Source organism: Balaenoptera borealis (genome assembly GCF_965194805.1).
Source record: "Balaenoptera borealis genome assembly, chromosome: 14".
Classification (NCBI taxonomy): domain Eukaryota; kingdom Metazoa; phylum Chordata; class Mammalia; order Artiodactyla; family Balaenopteridae; genus Balaenoptera; species Balaenoptera borealis.
The window spans coordinates 57300598-57327307 of NC_138875.1; the positions used below are offsets into that span (position 1 = coordinate 57300598).

At 35.8% G+C, this 26710-nt stretch overlaps 1 protein-coding gene across 6 annotated transcripts in view; it reads right to left on the reverse strand.

Moving 5' to 3' along the window:
* The window catches only part of DLGAP1 (DLG associated protein 1), an 856539-nt gene that overhangs the window by 713827 nt on the left and 116002 nt on the right, over positions 1–26710 (reverse strand). For all 6 annotated transcript variants that reach the window (XM_082353525.1, XM_082353532.1, XM_082353530.1 and 3 more), the window contains exon 2: positions 24983–25144. The gene's annotated coding sequence lies outside the window, so the exon portion shown is untranslated. The remainder of the gene's footprint in view (positions 1–24982; positions 25145–26710) is intronic.

Consider the following 26710-nt stretch of genomic DNA (forward strand, 5'->3'; position numbering starts at 1 on the left):
ATCTTGAACACATCTTTAGTACTGTGCTTCCCATAGCATATCTGTTTTTATATTCTTTCCTACACCAGGCTGCGAGTTCTCTGATGGCAGGAACCATCTGATTCCCCTGTGTATCCTGGGTTTAGTTCCCAGGCATGTAACCAGGCACTCAGTAGGTAAGAACACAAGATACTTCTCTCGAAGCAACAAAAATGTCAACTTCTCCTGTACTAGTAAAATAGTAAATATTATTCCACATATCCAAAGGGAAAGGTTTCATTCATTCTTGCTTCCATGCTTCTCCAAGTCACTCTGGAATATAAGATTCCCTGTCCTGGCTCTTTACAAATGCAAGCAGTTCTCCAATCCCATGACCGACAGACCATCTTAGTAATTCTCTCTTGGATTCAATTCTTTCAAGTTCTTCTCTACTTAGGCCAGTAAATGCACATTTACTCTATGCTCACATGTAAACAATGCTGACTTATTTCTCCCTCTAAAGTCTAGGTCCAAAGAGAAAAACAAATCCAAAATTCTACAGCATTAAACAAAGGAAGCCTAGGTATTAGTCAAAGTACAATTCTAATGCATTAGGCCCAAGCATCCTATTTGATTAAGGAAGTCTTCTCCCTCTGGGCAAAATCCATCTGCATCAGGGCCCCTGGGCAGTAACTATTCAGCATTTTATTACATCAGCTAAACCTTGACAAAGGCAAAATCTTTTTACCCTCAAAATCATAAAACCTCCTAATTTATACATCAGCCTCACTTTTTTAAAGTGCCCACTGGGATAATTATAGTGGTTCTTTCACTCCTGTCTGCTTTATTTAGATAATAAGCCCCAAAGGCCAGGGATATCTTTCCAGTTTCTATCTATATCATTGAATACAATATATGTGAACAACATTTGTGAAATAATAATGCTAGGTTTTAACATCTTTCAGTAACAAATCCTTTTGAACAGTCCAGGGACCATATTAGAGTCAAGTTCTGTTTACTTCCTTCTTGAGATTTCTACATAGATTCCAACCCAAGAAATTATAGGCCATTAGTGTCCATTTAGAATTTTTTCTTCTCGAACATTTTTAGCAGCATATTATTGGTACGCTGCGTAATATTGGTACGCTTAATGCTATATTTAAATCATACATATGGTTTCCTCTAGATCCAATGCCAAGAATTGCATTAAAATTTTTTTCTAAGGGACACTCAATAATGAGTGTTCTTAGTGCTGACACTTTGTCAGGCACTTTTTAAAGTGCTTTAGGACTTCCCTGGTGGCGCAGTGGTTAAGAATCCACCTGCCAACGCAGGGAACATGGGTTGGAGCCCTGGTCCGGGAAGATCCCACATGCCATGGAGCAACTAAGCCTGTGCGCCACAACTACTGAGCCTGCGCTCTAGAGCCCGCGAGCCACAACTACTGAGCCCACATGCCACAACTACTGAAGCCCGCGTGCCTAGAGCCCGTGCTCCACAACAAGAGAAGCCACTGCAATGAGGAGCCCGCACGGCACAAGGAAGAATAGCCCTCGCTCACCACAACTAGAGAAAGCCTGCACACAACAACGAAGACCCAATGCAGCCAAAAATAAATAAATAAAATAAATAAATTTATAAAAAAAAATAAAGTGCTTCACATACAAAAAATTGAAAAATATTTTAAAACTTGTTCCATGTCATACAGCTAAGATGCAAATCTGGGATTTGAACACAGATCGACTCCGGAGTCCATGGTCTTTACCACTGCAACCCACACAGTTTATACTCCACTGAGGAAGAACTCCAATTTTGAAAAGTGGAGTTGAATCATAAAATTCCTGACAAAAGCTATTACACTCAATTTATTATTTTCAGTCTTAGATTTCTCTATCAGTTTTATATTAACGCTTTTTATTACTAATCTCATATTTATTACTCTCTCATACTTCATAATTTCATGATATACTAAATTCTGTACCAACATACAGAATTTTCTTATTATGTCTAGTTTTTGCTAAAATATAAATGCCTTTAAAGTATAATAATGTCCCTGGAAAATCTGTTTAGGAGAAGTAAAAATTATTTATGAATCAAATCTCTGTAATAACCGCTTGGTATAAATTCCACCAGCATGAGTGCCCACGTATGCACACACAAACTCGTGGTGGAAGCTTTGCTTTTCCATGTTATCTCTTCACTTCCTTCCTATATTTCTAAAGGCTATGAAAAAATGACGGACTTATTCTTCTACTGAAGAATCCTTCTTGTAACATTTTCTGGATATTATATTCAACCATCCAGCAACTATTTGTTTGTTGCACTGTTCATGGCGCTTGAAATACATCAGTCAACAAACAGAAAATATCTGCCACGTGGCGTTTACACCATAGACCAGAAGACAGACAACAAACAATTGCTGTGATAAATAAGGGACTTTTATAGTAGTTTAGAAGGTGCTATGTGCTGTGGGATAAAGAAAAAAATAGTGCTGGGTTAGTTGACAGAAAGTGCTTGGGAATGGAAGTGGAGGTAACCGTGACATTGCATAGGGTGGTCTGAGTAGGTACCATGGAGAAAAGCCCATCAGAAGAAAAGACTTACCTAAGAGAGGCCGTGAGCCTTGCAGCTCTACGAGGGAAGTTTATTCTGGTGAGTTGAGGATACCTCTTTCACTTAAAACTGATTGTAAAAACTAACTCTTGTGAATAGGAGCAGAAGAGAAAACTTTGGCGGTTCGTTGAGAGTGAAAAGTTGAGCTGTAAAGGACCAGATGGATCATTTAACAGCCCAAGACAGTCTTCATCTCTCCTTTACAAGTGGGTTCTGACTTAGGAGCATTTCTGAGATAAGGAAGAAAAATTCACGAGGCTTTCGTCTGAACAAAGAGAGAGGTCACCAACTTGGAACTGGGAGAGCAAGAAGACCATCAGCAAGCAGGCTCCTGAAATGATGGCATCTCTTATTGGAATAAAGTTAAAAAGAAGACGGAACAAGTTGAACTTCACCAAAGGTTACAGCCAGGTATAAAGATAGTGAGTTTCAGAAGCCAGCTTCAAAATCTGCAGTCCCCACAAGAGTGGAGAGAGAAGGGGAGTCTGTGGGGTAGAGAGAGACCTATCTTCCTCATGCAGACATAAATGGGGCAAATCTAGATCTGCATCTAGGAAAACCTCCGGAAACTGATTTTTCAAATGCCCGAGCTTTAGCCAAATGCTGGCATCAAACTGACTCAGAGGTGGGTAAGCAGATTCTGATTCTAGAAACTATGCCTGAAGGCACCACCGACTACATAATGATGCCCGGTGATACAAGAAAGGACGCCTGGAAGGAGAAACCGGGCAATAAGTGCTCTGAGGATTGAATACAATTTCATGAACCTCTGTGATTTCCCAAATTGCAAATTTCTAATTTTTGTTATTCTCATTTACTTCTCAACTCAAATATTACTTCCTCAAAGAAGGCTTCACAAATCCCCTACTACGTCAAGTTGCCTGGCTTTAGAATCTCATAGGACTCCTATAATTGTAATTAAATAATTGATCATACAACAGTGATTCATAGCATGACTCTCCCTCTAAGTTTCATAAGAGCAAGAATCAGGTTTGCTGGTCTCATTCCCCATTGTTTCCCCAGTACCTAGCCCAGTGCCTGGATAAATGAAACACGCAATAAATGTTCAAATAAATGAATGAGGACACCCTGAAAACAAAGCCTCGGGAGTGATTATAGCATAAAATGCAGTCACTTATTTTAGTGCAATGGAGCACAGGCATATGATGAAGAAAGAAGAAAAAATCAAAGAGGTTTGACTAGCCAGTTGATAAGAGGAGATAATGAAATACCCAGGGTCTACAGAAACAAAGGTAATGTGCTGATTTCAACAAGTTAAAACAGGTATACCTTCCTGGTTTACAAAGGGACAACATAAACATTTATCTGAAGAACATCAAGCTTTTCCCCAAAATTAAATTTTAAGAATTAAATTTAAATGTATTATCCATAATACAGTCATTAACTTAGTAATCTGAGGAAGGGTTTGTGACCACGGACCCTGAGCTCAAACTGCTAGGGTGGTGTCCCAGCTGCATCACTTACTATATGGGCAACTAGCTTAATTTCAAACTCCTCATCCACAAAATTGGGTTAGTAACCATAAACTGAACCTTAGAGGTGTAAGAACATAATTATATATGTAAAGTGCCTATATTAGTACCTGCCATATGGTAATTAAGTGGTGTATACATTTATTATTATCATTATTAAATAAATACTTTTAGTATTTATAATTTATTTAGTATTTAGTATAATAATGTGGACTATACAGGCTACCATGTTACTTTTTAGACATTTTGCAATGAATTAAATGCTTCTTTGCCATAAAAAAAAAAAATCCCTGGTACCCAGAAATTCTTTCTCCAGTTAATTCGCTTTTGATAACTCTTTTGAACAGTCTCTAATTTTATATATATATATATATATATATATATATATATATATATATATATATAAATATAAAATTTGAATTTTATTTTTTTATACAGCAGGTTCTTATTAGTTATCCATTTTATACATATTAGTGTATATGTCAATCCCAATCTCCCAATTCATCACACCACCACCACCATCCCCCACCACGTTCCCCCCTTAGTGTCTAATTATATTTATTTACGGGAGTTTTAAAACAGTAAATTACTTCAAATTCTTTGTAGAAGTAGACAAGGGAAAAGTTATAATCTTTTAGGTAGTATGCATTGAGTGCTATTCATTATGCTTATAATTATCAAATCTGTTATAATTACATCTTTGAAATTAGGCTAAAGGTCACCTAATTTTAAAATAAAGTGATTTTCAAAGTTAAATTAATAAGAGTTAATTCAGCCCAGGTACCAGTTATTAAAGAAAAAATAATTAACCTACATAAATCTTTCAAATATACTTCATAATAATCAAATTATTTCTAATATTTGCATGACATATCATATTAACTGTCTTACTCTGAAGTAGGAATGAGTAAAGAAGTACAAAATTTAGTACACAGTAAGCACTCAATGAATGTTGACTGAATGAATGAAGGTTTGAACTGATGAGATTTCATATGTGACTGCTAATGTTTGTCTATGTATTACATAGCATTACACCCTCTGAAAGCAATAATAATCTCACACAGGCATCACAAGGAGCTCACAGAATGACTGGCATGATTCATCACCTACTAAGCATGTTACCCACAGCTGTACCACAGGCACTTGGCACGTAAGGAAGAACATGGAAGAACTGACACAGAAAAAAAATGTTTTAATTTATTTTATCATAGTATAGTTGATTTACAATGTTGTATTAATTTCTACTGTACAGAAAAGTGATTCAGCTATACATATATACATTTTTTTCATCTCCTTTTCCATTGTGGTTTATCACAGGATATTGAATATAGTTCCCTGTGCTCTACAGTGGGACCTTGTTGTTTATCCATCCTATATATAATAGTTTGCATCTGCTAATCTCAAACTCCTAATCCATCTCTCCCCCAATAGATGAATGGATAAAGAAGATGTGGTGCATATGTACAATGAATACTACTCAGCCATAAAAAAGAATGAAATAATGCCATTTGCAGCAACATGGATGGAACTACAGATTATCATACTAAGTGAAGTAAGACAGGAAGAGAAAGATAAATACTATATGATATCACTTATACTATATGGAATCTAAAGCATGACACAAATGAACTTATCTACGAAAGAGAAACAGACTCACAGAGAAAAAATAATTTTTCCAATCTTCTTCCATTGCTATCTCGGACTTCTTTTTCTACCAGTTGAAAATGTCATAGATTAAATGGCAATCAGAAGCTGTTCATTTCCTATGCCCAACTGGATCCATCATACTGATTTTCTCGTCTAAATATTTTTCATCGATGTAGGACAGCTAATGTTTGTCTATGTATTACATAGCATTGCACTCTCTGAAAGTAATAATAATCTCACATGGGCATCACAAGAAATAATGTACTGTTTACACTACATTGGATATGAAAATACCACAAGTTCTGTTTACTATGCACAGGTGCACAATATAGGAAACAAGTGGCTTTTATCTCTATCCTCATCCTACGGAAAAGTGCTGTTACAGGGTGGATGGGGAAGAGGGGATCGGGCAGGACTAGGGTGGCCGTTCTGGAACTACTCTGTGCCCCAGTTATGATGAGATTATCAGGATCAACCTTTTCTAACACCTGTTGTTTACCGTGTGTCACAATCTGGTCACCAGATGCATGACTTCTGCCTCATGTCTACATCCTTGCTGACATCCCAGTTTATTGAGCGTAGGGAACTTGACTTGTTATTGCCACCCCTTCCAGGGATTCGATGTTTTGTCTCTTTCTGGGTTTTTCTGGCATTTTCTACCCTTTCCTAACCCTGCCAATCTCACAGCATGTCCTAAACCCAAGCCTGCTGGCTAGATCCACACTGAGAGATACCCTAGATGTGAAATAATACCCAGCTGGGATGGATGGATTTTGATATCCGGCCAGGTTTTAACATTTCCAAACAAAAGAGTATAGGGGATAAAGATAACTCTGTATGCTTTCCTGTTTCATACACATGGTCACAGTCATACTACAGACCACAGATTCCTCACTACTCTGCCCTCCCTCCTGTGGGGACACCTACTGATGACTTGCTGTTGGACTTCTGTTATTGACATACAATTCCTAATTTGTTACCATCTTTTCTGAATTACTTGGTCCATTCACTGGGCTCAATTTATTAATGAATTTGCTCTTCTCTAATAACATTTGCCAGACAATGATCAGTGATAACATGACATAGAAAAAGATACATGATAATTGTTTTCAAGTAGTAGTATAATTTTTCAGGTATCATGGCACAGAATTACCTTTGAAAATTTACTCAGTGTAGTTTCCTATAAACTCTAACAATAAAGGAGCATATTTCTTGTTCTATTTTCTCCTCCTTAAGTTAAGAGTAAAGGATTGTAAGGAAAATAAGTTTTCCAGGGCTCTGAAGTCACTGTTTTGTGAATAATTCTTGACTGAATTCACTGATATTGAAAAGTCTGAAAGTTAACAAGCTCCCAAAAGCGAGTTGCATACTCCCTATTCATGCCTGATTTTGTTTCTATTTAAGTACCTGTCTGCTTCCCCCGAGAATCTCAAGTACAGATATGGGATGGAGGAGAAAGAGAGCTGAAGAATAATTAGAATTTGATCCCCAAATGATCAAACACAAACTTTAGCAGCTGTTGCAACTGGGAATGTACAGAAGAGTGACTAAAATATATTAAAATAAAAATTGGCTTTTTAATAGGGATATTACTCTGCTTGTGAGAAAGTGATATGAAAAAGGAAAGACCTACTTAAAAAGAAAGACATAGCATAGCATCTAGATATAGCAAATGGTTCACACACTTCCTAGGATTCTTTTTATTTCAGACATCATTAAAACAAGAATGTTTCACTTATGGTTTCACCAATCTTAATTTGAAAGAAAATGCAGTGCATTTCGATTGCTTGACACAGAAAAATTTACAAATCTTTAGAGAGAATAAGAATTATTAGGATGTGAACTGCTGGACCATAAAACTGCACTGTCTGAAAGGTGGTAGGAAATCTAAAAGTTGTAACATGATGTCAAAGTCAAAGCCCAATTCAAGTGCAGGCAAAATCTAAAACAATGCACTAAGCCAATTCTCAGTACGAGTTTTCACTTACCCAATGTGGAATTGCCTTCCATGTAGGACAGAACAGGTCAGGGGGAGAGTATCAGTAGAATATACTCACAAAGGCTTTCCTGGAGAAGATACTTGAGTTCCATCTTACGGCAAAGAAAACTGGTAAGAGCTAGCTCTCTTTATTTTTCAAAAATGTCATTTTCGATTTACAAGTCCACTAAGAACTAAATGCCAGCTTAAGGTACCATATTTCCATGATTTTAAAAAGTGTATTTACCTGCCTAAATAAGAACATCACCCTGAAGATAATCTTTTATATTTAAGTCTTGAAGTATCTTATGTTTGTTATTATTCATATCAAAAATATTTCACAGGACTTCTGATTAATGTAACTTAGAATTTTTCATCTCGAGACATATATGAGTCTTTTGAGGTTTTTTTCACAAAATTCCTAGCTCTGCTTGTCTTACCAATACTTGCATCTGTCATAAAAGTTTTAAAAATTATATATGTATCATCTTAGAACCGCAAAGAACAGTAACAGTATCTTAAGTAGGCTTAATGCTTTTTTGTGATTTTCTAAACATACATCTTAAATTATTTTCTTCTATATATTCAAATTTAAACATTTAGTGGGTATCTAATCATGCTACACAACAAATGCTAAGAATGTGAAGACAAAAAGACAAAGCAGTGCATAGTCCGGTTTGGTGACCAAAATGGATGAACCTAGTACATGAAACAAGCTCTACTATAGGTACATTAACAAACCAGAAGGAAGGTTCCAAAAGAGAAATTAACTGTTGCAGGGAGTTACAGAATATTATGAAAGGTGGAAACATTTCAACTGGGTACAACAGGAATACAAGGTAGGGAAAGATATTCTTGAAAAGGCTCAAATCTTCTTGGGTGCATGGAGGATACAGCATTTCAAGGGACAGGATTAACATAAGGATGAGGAAAAGTTGATGAGAGAGGAGACTGATCGGCCGTTTGTGACCTTAAATCTCCATTTGGTCTATGTATATTGAAATTTTCTGAGTAGGAAATAACCATTGAACTTTGGAAACAGAACTTGGCAGGACTTGGAGGAACTCCCACTCCTTGACTTACATCTTTGCCTTTTTCCTTTTCAATCCTGAGGCCATTCCATCCACCTTTCTCAGATCTCAGCCCTCCCACTCCCAGAGGGAATGTGACCCATCACTGGTCTCCTCTCTCTTCTCCCTTCAACCTTGTCTTTGCCATTAACACTTCCTCATAAGAATTTCAGTATCAAGTGTTAATTAAATTCCAGAAGAATCACTTTCAAAAATATTATGGAAACAAAGTAGGAGGTCCTAGGGTTATTTCCCCGTAAACACAGCATGCTATTGAAAGGAGGCGGTTATGAGAAAAACAGAGTGAGATACTGTATAATTGCTCACATCTCTATCGTTTGTTCCTCTCACAATTTTACAGCTATTGGTGTCATCTTAGCTGGCGGGCTGGGGGAAGTGACCATAACAACTCCAAATATGGAAGACGATGCCTATTTGATGAACTCTGTTTTTCTTTCTAGATGCATTCAAGCTGAACAGCTAAACTGGTTGTATGTTTTAAACGTTTGTTGAATTAAATATATATATTTTTTTAATTTTAGCTCAATAAATGGTATATTCTGTCACAGTCTAAAGAGCTGTAATTGTCTTGTTCTCTTCAACACCCCCCCACCCCCCGCCACAGTACATTCTTAGCCAAAGCAGTAGCAAAACTGAGTAGGAGGCGAATGCATAAAACCAACAGGAAACCTTTCAAATGGGGGACTGTACACTTAATGGGCCGAAGTCCCCCCATTGTCTCTCCTGTCAACACGATCCAAAGCTATGATTTTAATTCATTCTTGTTCTCGTTTATAATGGATTAAAGTTGCCCTTTCCAAGCTTTCATTAAATCTGTGGTGGAAACCCTAATTACGATTTTACACACACACACACACACACACACACACACACACACACACACACACGTATGCACGTAACAACTGCAAACAAACAAACAAACCCGTAAGACTGAAAAAGACTAACTTATAATTCTCATATGTTGCTTAAAGGAAGTGAAAACATACCCAGGACCACTGCCATCTTTGTATCTCTTATGCGTGATGAAATTTAATGAAGGCTTTCTGGGTGCTAACATTAAAATAACCTTTCAAACACTTTTACTTCTAGAATTTCAGGATGGAAAAGTAGATCTTTTTGAATAAATAGCACTAGACACAACTGAAAAAAAAGTTTTTTATTTTGTCATCGGTCGGAAAAGAAAAACGTTTTAAAAAGCAGTGTCATCAATACCTTTTTCTCATCTCTTCGTTTGAGTACTATGCAGTCAAATACAGAAAAATGCTATTTTCAATATGCAGAACCTAGATTCTTCAGTGCTGTCAGCATTTATAATCACTCTAAATTTATAAACACGAGATGAATATTAAGATAAAATGGTGGAAATAATTTACACAGGATCGATCTGTGTTAGCCATACAAAATAGTACATAATTATAAGTATTAGGATGGATAATCATGAACATTTGACCAGTCACTGGGTGTCATGGTCATTGAAAGCACTCAGTCATTGAAAAGGAGAGGCAACTAGAGCAAAGCACTCAGTAGCTCCAATCTGGGGTTGAGGACGATTTGTCACTGACCCTTTAATTACGGTGGAAAATAGCAGAGCTGCTGTGCATAGTACTTGAGAGTTTATCTCTAGCAACTTCCAAATTCAAGTAGCCTCCACCCCACAGACCACACTCTCTTTAAAATCAGCCTCCAAGGTCACTAGTGATTCCTAAACAGTGTCTATCCACATAGACACTGGAGACAGCTTTCGAACACCCCAAGAAAAGCCAGAGCAGACCAATAGATCATCTGGGGAAAATACTAAACCAATTCAGATCGATGACTGAAAACAATAAAGGTAATTTAGAAACTAGTGCAAGAACATGCTATGTTTTACCACTGACGACACTCCTCGATTCTAGGTATTATGTAATAAAATGAGGACGTAACCAGGCATTACGTGTACGCTATGAAACAATTTTTCATGAATATTTTCTTTATGTATGCAGTCCAATGTTGTTATAAGCAATTCTATTTGGCCAATATTTTTCATTCTTCAAAGTTTTAGGTAATCAAGAGCTTTTAAATTCTGGAATTTTGGGTTCAATCTAGTGATCCAGTAATGGATTTAGAAATTACTCAAGTTGTAATTATACTGGATTACGCTTATGGTCTCTGTAGAATAAACATTTCCTTATGCACTTTACTGAAATATAATAATATTCATAATTTACTGATTATATGATACATATACTTTTACATACAATAAAATTCATCAACTGCACACATACAGTGATAATGTCTTCCAAAGAAGCTGTATCATTACGCATTTCTACCAGTGATGGATGATATTTCTAGTTGCCTTGCATCCCTGCCAGCATTTGTTATTCTGTTTCCACTTTAGCTATCCTAGCAGGAATGAAAGGGTGTATCATTGTGACTTTCATTTGTGTTTCCCTGATTACTAATGATGTTGAGCATCTATTCACGTGCTTATTTGCTATTTCTTTATCTTCCACGGTGAAGTATCTACTCAAATAACCTATGCATTAAAAAAATCAGGTTATCTTTGTCTATATTTTACAAATATATTCTCCCAGTCTGTGGCTTGTCTTTTAATTTTCTAAGTAGTGTACTGTGATACAATATATTCACAAATATATTGTAAGCAATATATTTTAATTTTTAAGAGTCCAATTTATTAATTTGTTTTCCTTTTATGACTTGTGCTTTTTGCCTCACTCAAAGTCACAAAGATAATCTCCTGTTTTTCCCCTTCATTTTATGATTTATAGGTCTATATGCAGTTCATAGGTCTATCATCCAGTTTGAATCAATTTCTGTGTAGGATGTGAGGTGATGGTTGAGGTTTATTTTTTTCCTGTGTGGATATCTAATTGTTCTAACATCATTTGTTGAAGAAACTAGCATTTCTGTATTGAATTATTTTGGCTTCTTTGTCAAAAGTCAATTCATCATATTTGTAGACTTTCTATTTTTTTCATTGATCTATAAAAATATCCTTACTTGAACACCACAGTGTCTTGACTACTGTAGTATATAATGTACCCCTGTAGTACATCATGTACCCCTGTAGTACATGATGTACCCCTGGAGTACCTGATGTACCCCTGGAGTAACTGATGTACCCCTGTAGTACATGATGTACCCCTGTAGTACATAATGTACCCCCGTAGTACATGACATACCCCCGTAGTACATGATGTACCCCTGTAGTACATGATGTACGCCTTAGTATATCATGTACCCCTGCAGTATATGATGTACCTCTGTAGTATATAATGTACTCCTGTAGCATATAGTAAGGCATGAAATCAAGTAATACAAGTTCTGCAACTACATTTTTACTAAAAGTTTGTCTTGGCTAGTCTTTTTTTTAAAATTTCCTGTACATTGTTTAATCAACTGGTCAATCTACTAAGATGTTTTATGGGATTTTCACTGGGCTTACATTGAAATTACAGAACACTTTGGAGATAATGAAAGTTTAATAATATTGAGTTTTCTAATCTATGAACAGGGGCTGTTGCTCCATTTATTTTGTTTTTTCAATATCTCTCAATTGTATTTTGAACTTTTCAGCCTACACATCCTGAATATATTGTGTTAAATTTATTCCTAAATATTTAATATTCTTACGCTACTATAAATTAATTTTTTAAATTTCAATTTCCAATTGTTTGTTGTTAGTATAGAAAAATACAATTGATTTTTTTGTGTCCTGCAAACTTGCAGAACTCGTCTATTAGTTCTAAAGCTTTTTTGGCACATTTTAAAAGGTTTTCTAAAAAGACTATCACTTCATCTCTGATTAAAACAGTTTTACTTCTTCATTTTCAATGTACATGCCTTTTTTTTTTTTTTTTTTGCTTTATTGTACTGCCAGGGACCTCAAGTAAAACGTTAAATAAAATTGTGAGAGTAAACAGCTTTGCCTTGTTTCTGATTTAACAATGAAAAATAATTATTGTTAAATCTGATGTCCTTTATCAGGCTGAAGAATTTCCCTTTTATCTGCTGCAAGTTTTATTATGGATTCTGTTAAATAATTTTTTTGCATTTACTGAGATAATCATATGAGTCATATTTTTAGAATTGTTAATATGATGAATTACATTGACTTCTGAATGCTAAATAAACCTCATCCTTGGAATGAAACTCAGTTGTTTTATATTATCTGTCTTTCCTAATATTAACCTGTTTATTCTCTGTTTTCTGGTCAGTCTGGCTAAAGATTTGCCAGTTTCACTAATATTTTTAAAAACCTGCCTTTTTGTGTTTTGGTTTTTTTTTTTTCTATTTCACTGAGTTCTTGATTTATGCTCCTTGATTTATGCTTGCTTCTGCTCGCTTTGGGTTTAATTGTCTCATATTTCTATAGTCTCATTAGGCACTAGTTTAGCCCATTAATTTGATACTTCTTTTCTAATATAAGGACTTAATACAGAAACAATTCCTTCTAATTATTGCTTAGCTGCATCTTACCCATTTTGATCTGAAATGATTTCATTCTCAGTCAGTTCAAAATATTTTCTAATTCCCCTTATGATTTCATCTTTGAAATATGGATTATTTATAAGTGTTGTTTGATCTCCAAATATTTACCAAATTTTAAGAAAGTCTTACTAAGATACAGTTTAATTCCTTTGTGTTCAGAGACCATCCTTTGCAAGACTTCAATCCTCTTTAATTTCTTGAGACTTGTTTTATAGCCCAGCATATGATCTCTCCCAGTGAATGTTCTGGGTGTATATTCTCTGCTGCTGTGTGAAATATTCAAGCAGGTCATGTACCATGGTAGTTTTGTTCTGGTTTTCTACACCTTACCCACCTCCTCCACCTGTTTCATCAGTTACAGACAGCAGAGTGTTAAAATATCCAACTATGGTTGTGCACTTGTCTATTTCTCCTTTTGGTTCCATTAAACTTTGCTTCTTGTGATGCGAGGTTCTGTTATCAGGTGCAGACACATTTAGGACCCTTGATGAACTGACCTCTTAATCACTGTGAAATATCCCTATTTCCCCTGGTAATACTGATATTTCTAGTTCTAAAATCTCCTTGTTTGACAGTAATAAAGCCATCTTAGCTTTCTTTTGATTAGTGCCTGCATGGTATGCTGATTTCCATCTTTTCACTCACAGGATTGTGTTTTCTCCACCCCTCTACCAATGCACCTGCACCCCATCCATAGGCTTTCTGCACGTCAGTGAATGAAACACCAGACACTTGATCAGTGAGGACAGAAACGTGGGAAATATTGCAATTCCTCTTTATCTGTCAAGCACATCCTACTGATGCTTCAGAAAATATCACAAATTCATCTACTTTTCTCCATACCCTCAGCATGAAACAAAGAGTTCAAAATCCTCACTACTTTAGAGCTTCTGACCTACCTCCTAAGCTCCCACTCCTGCCCATTCTCTGCACAGTAGCAAGGGTTTCTCAGCATACACGACATCACTACCCTGTTTTAAATCCTACAATTTCTCCCACTGCACTTAAAACAAAACCCAAGCTCTTACCATGACCTAGAAGTCCCCATCTGATTGGTGCCCTGACTCCCTCTCTGAAGCCATCTCTCCCTGTGGACCACCCAGCTTTGGTTTCACCTGCTCTTTCTGTTTCTTGAGTCTACGAAACTCTTTTCCATTTAGGACCTCAGCTGTTGTCTCTGACTGGAATAAATTCACCTCACCTTTCTACTGTTAGCATTGAAACTGAGACCTCATAGAGCAAAAGAGCTATCTCTTCATTAATACATTCTTTCAACAAATATTTGTTCAGTGCCTATTAGATGCCAGCCACTGAGCTCCACGCCAAGAACAAAACAGTAAGTCTAAAGACATTTGGTCATTGCTCTTAAGGAGCTTACCATTCAGTGAAGATGACAGACTTCATTCAATCAAAGTGCAAACAAAGACTGAAAGAAGTCCCGTAAAGAAAATGAGCTCAGCTCTATGAAACCCTAGTAAAACTGAAATAGACTGAATTTATAAATAAGCTCTCTTTGAGGAAGGGTTCTTTGACCATGATCTGAAGGAGAAATAGTGTTATATAGCATATTGTGAATTCAGTAGAGATAGAAAGCATATTAATTGAAATTTCAGCTCATATACATGTACCATTAACAAGATATATTATGACAATTTTGATTAGACACACCATGATTAGTAATTAGTTATAACAACTCTCAATTTGGCACAATCTTGTCATACATCTAAAAGCAAAATTACGGGTTTATCATTTCAAATGGAGAGGAACGATATTTTGTGCACGGTGAGATAGAAGAACTAAAAAAGAGTAAATAGAATGCTTTTTAACAAACTTCTGATTCCTAATTTGTAAAGTTAGCAAAATAAAGCATATTTACATGACTGGAGAGATTAATTTAGTAAAAAGAAGAAGTACTTCCTTTTCCAAAAGCACATTTTTTAGGCCTCACCCAAATTTCTCAACCCAATCAACTCTTCTTCTGACCTCAACTTAAAGCTAGAGGCATAACAGATGAATATAAGGGACAGAAACATTAGAATATTTCAGATTTGTTTCCAGGGCGGTCGCCTCAAATGGCCTGGGTTCGAGGTAAAGCTAGTACTTTCATAGAGGTATGACGTCATTGGATATATTCCATCAAGTTGACTGAAAAGTAAGATTTTACATTCAAGTCCCATGTTTCCTACTGTCCTCTCAGCTGTGTCTCCTCATTTATACTGTCCTTTCTGCTTACTTATATTTACCCAAAGCCTACTTAGATTTTAAAGTTGACCTTAAAACTAAACTCTTCTTCCCCAACTTCTGCCATCTTTATAAAAGTTTCTCTGCCTGCAAATTCTGGTAATCTAAGCTTGAGAATATTTAGCTGTACGTTACCCCCGCCTTCCAGTGTAACTGTCTTAAAGGTGTATTACTTTCCATCCTGGGTCAGTTAACCCTTGCTGTTTAATAAACCACCCCCAGATCCAATGTGTGAATACACCCACCATTTATTTAGCTCAAAATTCTGTTCTGGGTCAGGTTCCATTGATCTCAGCTAGGTCAGCTCACGCATCTGAGATCAGTTTGAGTGTCAGCTGGGCCTGCGGGGCCTACACGTCCTCACTCAGGGCTCTGGCAGCATGTGCTTCTAATCATCTAACAAGCTGCCCTGTGCTGCTTCCCACGGACACCAGGTACAAAAAGCATCAAGAGGGCAAGCTGCACCATGCAAGCACTTTTCAAGACTGTTTGCATCACTTTTGCTAATGTCCCATTGACCAAAGCAAAATACTTTTAGATGGGAACATCTGTAACTTCACCATCAATCCCAGGAGCGAGAAATGTGTGGTCATATTTGTAACTGACCACATCCTCAGATTAAAACAACAATAAGCATTTCCTTTGAATCCCCACATCAGTTCCACTCATGTAAGAAAGGCTCTCAAAATGCATTTCCAACTGAACACTTAACTGAATGAATAGATGGGTGAAAAGCTCCCCACTTCAGTTCATTTCATATCTCAGCCTCTGTGACAATTTAAGTATCAATTGACATTTTATGTTTAATGCCATTTGTATACAAGATGATCCGAAGAAATGGGGTAGGACTTCCCTGGTGGCGCAGTGGTTAAGAATCCACCTGCCAATGCAGGGGACACGGGTTCAAGCCTTGGTCCGGGAAGATCCTATATGCCACAGAGCAACTAAGCCCGTGCACCACAACTACTGAGCCCATGCGCCTAGAGCCCGTGCTCTGCAACAAGAGAAGCCACCACAATGAGAAGCCTGTGCACTGCAATGAAGAGTAGCCACAACTAGAGAAAGCCCATGCGCAGCCAAAAATAAATAAATTAAAAAAAATAAAAAAGAAAGAAAGAAATGGGTAACAAGTTCTTGATTGGATAACATGAAACCTGAGAAATACCAAGGATTTCCTGGCCTAATTTGCTTGTTGCAGAAGCATCTCCCTGTTACTGTATGTAGCAAATGAGTCCACCAGCTCTAATGATGATTGAAAGTTTCTTGACCTCAGTTTGCAAAAGAGTTTGTTTAAAAAAAAAAAAAAAAAAAAAAAGGTCCCAGCCTGAGTTTAGAGATGTGTCTTCACAGCCTCAAGTCAAACAGGTGAGCTTCAAACCACATTCAATAGAGGGGTCAGTTCTGTAGGAATATTAGATGCAGGACAGAGCAGAAGGTTTCTGTCTCCTTAGGGAGGGTGGGAAGAGTTTGAAACTACAGTCACTAATACCATTTCTCACTTTCAGGCCCACCTCTGTCTTAGCATTCTTAAGATAAAAATCCAGACTTTTAAATAGAAGCAATACGTTCCTTTGAGTTTTGACTTTACCTAAATTATAGGAAATACGGCAGTAACAATACATTATAGCGGTACTCCAAATCTGCGGGAAAAATCAGTGAAGAAAGCCCCACGAGGAACTTTAAAAGCTCAATAGTGTTTACATTAGACTTTGAACAAGTATTAAAACTGAGTGCAAATTAGTATATTATTTAATGCAACATATGTATGAAGACTCTAATACTATTGAAAACAAATTGGTTCAAGAACCTCTTTATGCCTTGTAGACCAAATGGCTACAGGATGATACAATAATGCAGTAAACAGTTAATTCCTCAAAAAACAGTTAACTGGGCAGTAAACAATTATCTGAATAGGGGCGAATTTCTTATGGGTGAGAAAGTCCAGAGTAGAAGCAGTAATTCTTACATGGTGGGCTTTAAAGTCATCTCAAAGAACAAGCAGGAATATCCAACTAAATGGCAAAAATGTATCAAATAAGAAAGTTGCTTTTTATCCTGCCCTACTGCCCACAACACCATCCACTGCAGGAGAAAAAGAACAAGGATCACTGCTAGGTCCCCAGCATTGAACTCAGAGCTCTGCACAATAAAAGTAATAAACACTACTGAATACATAATTCAATAGTTCAAAAAGCCAAGCAGCCTCATTAAACAGTCACTTAAGCTTGTTTTAGTTGGACTTGGATTCATGGGTTTATATGTTAGTTGAAAATTCAGATGATTGGGGCTGAAATGGGAGGTCCTAGAGTTTGGCATGGCTCTGGTAAAGGAAGGAAAGGTAAGGAGGCACTGCCTGGAAGAAATAAGGTCCTTTTGCTAAGGAATGTGGCCAACTCCAGGTCTGGACAACAAAGCTTACATACTAAACCTGAGAATGTAAGAAAAGTAAAAATGACCCATATCCTGCTTGAAGTCATCAAGAACCAAATATACTAGATTTTTGGTGCAAGATGTATTTGAAAGGAGACTATCAGCAACGTCACAGAACTGAAACGCTATGGCGTTAGAAAAAGTGTGACCTCCACTGAAGCTTTAAATTAAAAATCCTACCAATAATTTATCACATTCAGGCATTTAAAGTATGCATATTAAATATATGCCATGAATCATTTGTGACATTTTTATAATGTAGAAATATAAGACTATTGGTTGGTTGCCACTGCTACTTTGGGCACAAATTGATGTATCAGAATATATGCTTTCTATTTATTGCATAAGAAGCACCAAAATAAACCATAAATGCCAATCCACCTATAATCACTATTAACACAATGTGACTCGCCTATTACTATACAGAAGCCAGCTTGTGCGCACATCCCATTTTTGGGTCCTTTTGCTGCCCTCTGGCATAGAGGGAGCTTATATATGCACCAGGTAACTCCATTCTTCTAACTACTGCTTATTGGGTTTAAATGAATAACTGATCAAGGTGGACCAATCAGATCCACTCCAGAAATGGAATCTGGTCCACAGAGATGGACTCAGCTCTGGACAGCTGCTCTGGAAAGTCTGTGTAAAGTACACTTTGGGGGCCAGTGCGCTGGCCACGGGCAAGTGTGGAAGGAGCAGGTCTGAAGGTAGAAAGATGACAATGAAGTAGATTTAAAGGAAGAACGAAAGAGGAGAGGCCATGAGACCCACAAAGACTGTCAACTCAAGAAAGTAACGGCTGCCTGTAGGCCAGGCCGAACTCATACAGCAAACCTACATAAAATACTCCTCGTGTGTCACCCCAGTAAATCCCCTCCATCTAAGCTAGCTAGAAAGGGATTCTGTTCCTTATAACAAAATGATCCTATGACATCTAATCTCCTCTTTGCTCATGTAAGGGGTCAGGTCAATGGCTAATTCAAAGAATAACATCCACTCTATTTCACGTTGATTTCTATATTAACATTTGAGGGTCAGGCTTTTCATCTACTTTGCTTATTGATGTATCCTTGGTATCCAGAGAAGGGCTGGGCACACAGTATATGTCTAATAAATGCTTCTTGAATAAATAAATGAGTCACACAATGTGTTAGTACATGAAATAAAAAAACAAGACTTTCACAATCAAGTACAACAGCGACTTGTTATAGGACCCCGGGTGTGTACTTGATTATTTTTATCCAGCTTTCATTTCCTAAATATTTATTGAGTGCCTATTATTTGTCAGGAACTCTGGCTGGGAGCAAGAACACCACGATGAATAGATCACAGACTGTTCTCTCTAGGAGCTCATGATGAAAGGGTCAACTGCCAAGTGTTCATTCTTTGCAGGACAAGATGATAAGTAGGACAGAAGTTGAATAAATAAAATGTTAAATGAACCTAGAGCAGGGAGCTACTTATTTCTTAGAATAAGACTATGCAAATAAACTGTTTCCCCTATGTAGTCATCTATGAGTCATTCTACAGGTCACGAAGGTACCTATCAGGACATTAAAATGGTCATTTATTAGATGTAAATGGTCTAAAATTAGTAGAAGAGCTTCAAAAATATCTTTCTTGCTCATGTATTAAAAATTTCCTTTAAAACAACTTACTATAAGCACTTTCACAGTTTATATAGCACTGAGACTCTGTGTGCAACTGATGGGGACAAAATAGTCTTTTTTTTTTTTAATTGGAGTATAGTTGCTTTACAATGTTGTGTTAGTTTCTGCTGTACAACGAAGTGAATCAGCTATATGTGTCACACTGCAGATCAATGATTTCTTTTATAATATACATGAAGAAGGTGTAGCTAGGTGCTGAGTCCTGACTTCGGACTTAGACGAAACTGTGTTTTGACTCCACCCCCATGAATCCCTATGTCATCTACCTTAGTAAGTCAGGACCAAGTTTTCATCTACACCAGAAAAACTATCTACTTGGTATCTAGACACATAGTTCATAGAGGCAAATTTATGCTTCTTATAAATTACCTGTCTTTCCTGATCACACATAATATGATCAGAAAAGGACCTATATTTCACTCCAGTTCCCAATTTATATTATGGAACGTAAATAAATTTAATTTACTTCATCAGAACTGCTAAATTTATACAATCTTTATTATTCCTTGCTTAACATTTCTCTGACACCAATGACAGATTCTCTGAATCTTCTGAATAATCCAACAAGGGTTTAATATGTAACAAAAATAAAATATTAAATGTCAATATATACCATTTACTCTGAATGTACATGTTCAATCAATGAAAGAAACAGAAATCATCACGTGCTAAATGAAAGGAGACATGTAACAGTAAGTGCGATGTCAAACCCGTTGAAAATGCTTATGTTTCGAAATTCTTTAAATTAAAAGATTTAACAGAATTTCACATTTAGACTCTTTAAACTATTTATAATAAAAGTTTTCATATTACACCACTGGTAACTGCAACATTCACAGGCACCATTTTTATAGAGCCTTAAAGTTCAAAAACACTTTCACAAATATTAGCTCATTTAATTCCCCAATCACCCAAAGAAGTGTGTTTGTTTGTTTGTTAAGAAAAAAATAAACTAAATCTTAAGAGGCCAAGAAAGTGAGTGGCCTAAAATCACAGTAAACAACCTGGTCTTCTGACTTCATGTCCAGTGCGCTTTCCCTCACACAGATTTAGTTTCAGGGCAAATATAAAAAGCTGGAAGGTATTTGTGGACCCACTTTATTCTTTGCCTGACAACCATCCTGACTTCTTAATTATACAGTCAAATTTTCAATACACCTGAGTAGATCTCTTTTAGCAAATTTGCCAAGAAATAAACATTTTGCCATTCCTAGATAAAATTGACTTTTACAAACAATATAAAAGGAAAATTCACTAGATCACGATCTTCTTAAAATCATATTATAAAACTGAACCTGAATAAGAAATTACATATGAAATGACTCATTTAGAAAAATCTCTACAATGTAAAAACAACTGGAGTTTTGATACTATTTAAGAACTAAGGTGAACTTAAATGTTTCATAAATATAATCCGTTTATCAATAATTCCAGATCGGTATGAAACTCTATGCTCTTTCCTTACAATTCATACCAAGAATTATGAATTACTGCTATTACCCATATACTTTCAGAATGAGGCTATATAAGTAAAACCAATAAGGCAAATGTGCATAAGGGGAAAAGTACCAGTTTTCTTATAAAGTAGAAATAAAAATAAATACAAACTTAGACTAAGTACTAATAATACATTATACCCTTTGGGAAAAAAAAAATCTTAAGTATTAAGTGCTTTTTGACTCTGCAGATTTCCCAACCCAATTTAAATTAATGAAATGAGACATCTGGGTTATCAGTGAATACTGTAGTAAACAATATAAATATGGCTAAGTACTGACTTAATGAGAGGTCATATCAATTAAAGTTGGCCTTAAATTTTCATTAACCACCAATATCAATACCAAATGTTTCATTTCCTTCAGAACATTGGAGAAGTAACAGGATTTTTCTTCGCAGGAACTGTCCTGGGATGCACTAGGATTATGTACTCAGACATCCCAAGTTTCTCCTTACACCTTCCCCATTCTACAAAAATCCCCTACTTCCACCCCTGCCCTTCCCAGGAAACAATCGAAACAGTCCTCAGAAACTATATGAGAAATAGGACAGATTATCCAGAAACTTTAAGGAAGTGGTAATGATGTATTTGACATTGCTTATTTCTGTTAGACATCAAACGCAAGAGAAATTATTGTAGACCTTACTTGGGAAGATGCTTTTTTCCTCAAAAAGTCTTTGATAGAATAGTGAAGTGGAAAACATGATAAAATGAAAGGCAAGACTAAACACCTGGGAATGAACAACACTCCAAAAGTGACAGTCTTCTCTGATCACCTAATTTGGCAGTGGAGTCTTTCTAGAAACACTGAGCGTTACCAGTAACACTGAGATCACCTAAAACAAATACCCTGCACTTGATGATGTTTGGAATTTAATGGTAGGCAATGAGAATTCTTTAAATTTCTTGTTTTTGAACTATAAGAATTGTGTTCAAAGATATGAGTAGAAAATAATGCTAAATTTTTGGATAAACGCTCTCAAAGATCTTGAATTTTAAAAATTAGGAAGGAAATATTTTATACCACTAAGACTAAGTGGTTTTAAAATTTTGCTGTCTTTTCAATAAAAAGTTTCTAACTTTTATATATAATTGCATAAGTCCTTTTGTTTATCCAGATACTTTAAGTGGCAAATAAAAAAGTTATAAGATGTATTCAAATGGCCTAATGTTACCTTGCTGCCCACTCTGAAAGATCTAATGATCTACTTACTTGTAAAAGCTTTAGTGAAATAATTACACTGTTATTGTCAAAAACCTGGTTGAGGCCCAGATTACATAAAAATATAAATTAGCTCTATTGAAAATTTACTTTATTGGTTAATCCTACATATGCCATAGTCTTTAGCTACATATTGAAACATTTGATATATTCTTATTCCTACTTGCTCACACAACTTACTTTAAAACATTTTGGAAATAAACCAGAAAAATAAATAAAATGGAGAAAAACTAAAAAAAATTTTTTTTATTTTATTATTTACAACAGTTCATAAGAACATTATCAGGAGCCCTGGTACACAGCTTTGCATGGTCAATATCAGATCTTAATATGAAAGAAGGAGGCACATTTTTCAGTTTCCTAAAATTCACTGGTTATTTCAAACCCAGTACTGCACTGGGGCAAATATAATCTGAGTCAGAGCTGGACATTAAGGCTGGATTATGGAATCAAGTTCTAAGCATTCAGAACCATGGAGATAAGACAGAGTACAAAGTTATAATGGCTGGATGGAGTAAGTAGTAAAGAGTATCCTGATTACCTAGTATTTATTTTACGATTTTTACAGACTTAGGAGGTTGGGTCAGCAGTCTAAAGTTAAGGGTGAAACAGCCAAACTCTGGTATTAAGAATCATAAAAATGTGAAAAATGTAAAATGGAAGTTTTATAATTCCCTCTAGAAAGAAACAAGTTTGGAGAGTTTTAAAAGCAGTTGTTCTTAGAGATAATTTAGTAGCATCATGAAATGAGATTTGTGTTTAAACGAAATATACTGTATTTAGAGGGTACAAAATGATGATGGTGAATAATGTTTTCAAAAGTGTAAAAGTGGTGTAAGATTTTCATGTATAATAATTTATAAAAATGAAAAAACTGTAGAATTTCCTACTTCGAGTTCCACAAATTAAAGACTGACAACATCAGCAATCACATCATTCGTAAATGAGTTTAAGAAGAATAATTACAATAATGGTAGTAATAGTCACAGTAGCCATGTGTATCGAGTACTTCTGTGTCATGCACTGTATCTTACATTATATATTCTGCACAAAAACTCTCATAGATATTCTACTGTTCTCATTTCAAAGATGAGACTATTTAGAAAAGTTAGATAATTTACCCTATATTAAGATGCTAGAAAGTGGCAGATTTAATATCATAAAATTTAACATACCAATGATCTTGAGAAATATAATATATGCCAGATTTGAAAGCCAACAATCTCGTCTTGAAAAATGTAGTAATGTCTTCCTAACTGTGCTGGCTAGGTGAGATTAAGGAAAATTCAACATAGTAGGAGGGTTTACAGATGAGAAATTTAAGTCCTCATAGAGAAAACGGTATTAAGATCAAGAATTGGTGAAACTGTAAAAGTCCTTACCAAACAAAAAAAGTCCTTACAAATACGTGCACTATCACCTAACATAATCATACCCATTTTTGAACACTTATTGTGTGCTAATTTGTAATTTAGTTTATTTAATTTTCACAACTACCATAGGAGTGGTTGCCAAAAGGTGGCAGAATCAGGATTCAAATCAGAGAAACTGATCTGTTCCCCAAAGCCCATGTTCTCAGCCACTGTGCTATCACCAGGGGCATTTTCTCACCTTCAGGCTTACTAATTTCCATTTCCCAGGCTTTGTTCACTGGGAAACTTTCTTGATATCCCTTCCCTACACTGTATATGAAATAAATGAAAAGTTTTTACACATGGCACATGAATATGTCTAGTTCATGTAAATATCTTTCTATTTCAGTCTCAGAGGTATTGACCCACATTGAATCTCAGGTACTTGAGATGCAGAACAACTCTTGAGAAGGAAACTTGAGAAGGAAAACCTTTGGATGACCTTTATTTCTCAACATCTATCCACCCAAGATAACTTCATGTCATGACCAAAGCACCTATTTCATCCCTTCACTTCTGCCCTTATGGAGGCCACTGGAACATCCTTCTAAGTGATGCAGAGTCACCTTGCTCGTCTTCTTCATCTCCCCCAAACTCCCTGCAGCAACTACTCCTATTCTGCCATCTGCTTCGATTTCACTACCTTTTCCCAGTCTCAATTCTGTTTCAATGATTAACCCCAAATGGACTGACTGGCAATTTAGTATATTGGAACAGAAAATTTTAACGTTGAGGAAAAGGTACGCAGAAGTAAAATTATACGCACTAGAAGTACAGGTAAGGAAAGCTCACAGTCAGGGCAGGATTTGCATAATGATAATCATAGTAGGTACATTTTCATCATAACCAGTTTCAAGGAGATAGCCTCTCCAATTTAGTTATCGATTTTATAGCAGTAGAAACAACATAGATTGTAGCATTTACAGGTTTCATAAAACCGTACTGCAGTTATATTTTAAAAGAACGCTTGTCAAGAAATTCCCCTTGCAATGTTAACACATCATACTTCACATTAATAAAAATATCTTCAAATACATCAGCATATGTTTATATAATAATAAATGCATCAATCAAATACCAATGCAGTATTACTGTACTTTTTACAGTAGCCTACTTTTTCCCTCCACCATGTGTCTAGTTATTGAAACTTTCCGATTTATATCAAAGCAGAAATATTTCAGAAGAGGTCATCACACCCAACATCATCCATAACAGTAAATGAATTTTTAAACGCTTACCCAGTCTTAGTGAGACAAGAGGTATCCGGTCTGCAACAACTCCATGAATCTGGGATTATATCTCAGTAAACTGGATGCTTGCTGGTTCTTTTAAGAAAGTGTCCCCAGAAAAGGTGTGAATGGTAATCACAGAAGGCGCTCAAAAGCACCATTCGCTGTGTGCTGAAACACAGAAGGGGACAAAAAAGAAATACCAATCTGTTAACTGAGCTTCAGAGTTACTTTTCCAATATTACTTATACATACTAAACCACACGAATAGCAGCCTTACTCTCATTTTTACACTAATAGTTCAGAGGCAGGCTTGTCTAGTCATCAAGAGTGTGGGCTCTGGGTCAGAGGAACAGACTTGACATCACAGACCAGCCACCTACCCTGCCTCTTTGGGAAGCTATGTGCGCCCTCCACAGAGGGCTATGAAAAGAATAATGAAATTAATACAAATAAAGTGCTTTTAACAGTGCTTGATGAAAAGTAGGTATTTTATTCTTTCCCTCTTTCTTTGCTGTTCTTGGTCAAAACTTAGGAAGATAGGATGTCCATTTAGTGAGCACATAATATAAAGCACTGGGTTGGTGCTTTATCCTCAGATGAGGTGTTCTTCCTTCTGTTTTATAAATAAGGAGACTGAGATTCAGGAATTAGCAATTTGCTAAAGTTAGACTACAAGAAAGTAGCGTTAGCACTTAAAAGATGTCTGCTCTTCAAAGTTCTTGTTGCATCTGAACTCTTTCATATTTGAGGGACTATTTGTTATATCTTGATGCTCTCCACAGCAAAGCAGACAATATGCCAGATTAGACTCTACTGGTTTAATATAAAACTGTTTTTTATAAACTCATCCCAAGTTTATTTATAATGTTTTAGGAGACAGACTGAGAATGAAATTAGCCAGTAAAATTCAGCACATGAAACAAACACATTAAAACAGTATTCAAAGAAATTTCTCTCCCTCTCTATCATGAAGGACCTGATTTAGAGTGGAATTTACCACCATGAAAAGATAACAAAAGGCAACTTTTTCAAATTGCTTACAGTCAAACTTACAGAACAATGAAGACTATGTACTAAAGTCGATTTGACAAAAAAATTATTTTCACTGTAAAATTACTATCTTCATTAAAAATCTGCAGAGTATAAAATAAAAATATTTAAAATATAAAATGTTTATAAAATATTTATAAAAATATTTAAACCACCACATCATAGTCATTGCTACTAATATGGTGCATTTTCTTCTAGACTATTTTCCTATGGTTAGCTTTTTTCTAGATATATAACACAATACTAAATCTTGTTTATTTTCCTAAGATAGCATAAACCGGTCAAGGTTTTGATAGTTTGTACACAATTTTCTTATTAAATAATGCAATATACATTTTATATAAAAATTTTAATATTTTTATTATTACGGAATAATAAATAAACCCCTTACTGACAATATCAAACTCGAAAACAATCTCTTGAAGATAAGATTCTCTTGTGTCTTATTTGGCAGGAAAACCTGATCTGACCTGAACTGATGTGAGGCCACTTATCATCGTTATTTATGATGCTTAATATGAATATTCTTACAATTTACAATAGAAATACCCATGGGTTTGATTATGGGGTCCTGTCCCTTAGTTCCAACACACTATAAATTGTAAGTGATAGAAAAACCTCTGTTCTTAAGCCAGTATAATGTTGATACCTAAACCTAAAAAACTTTGTTCAAAAAAAGAAATT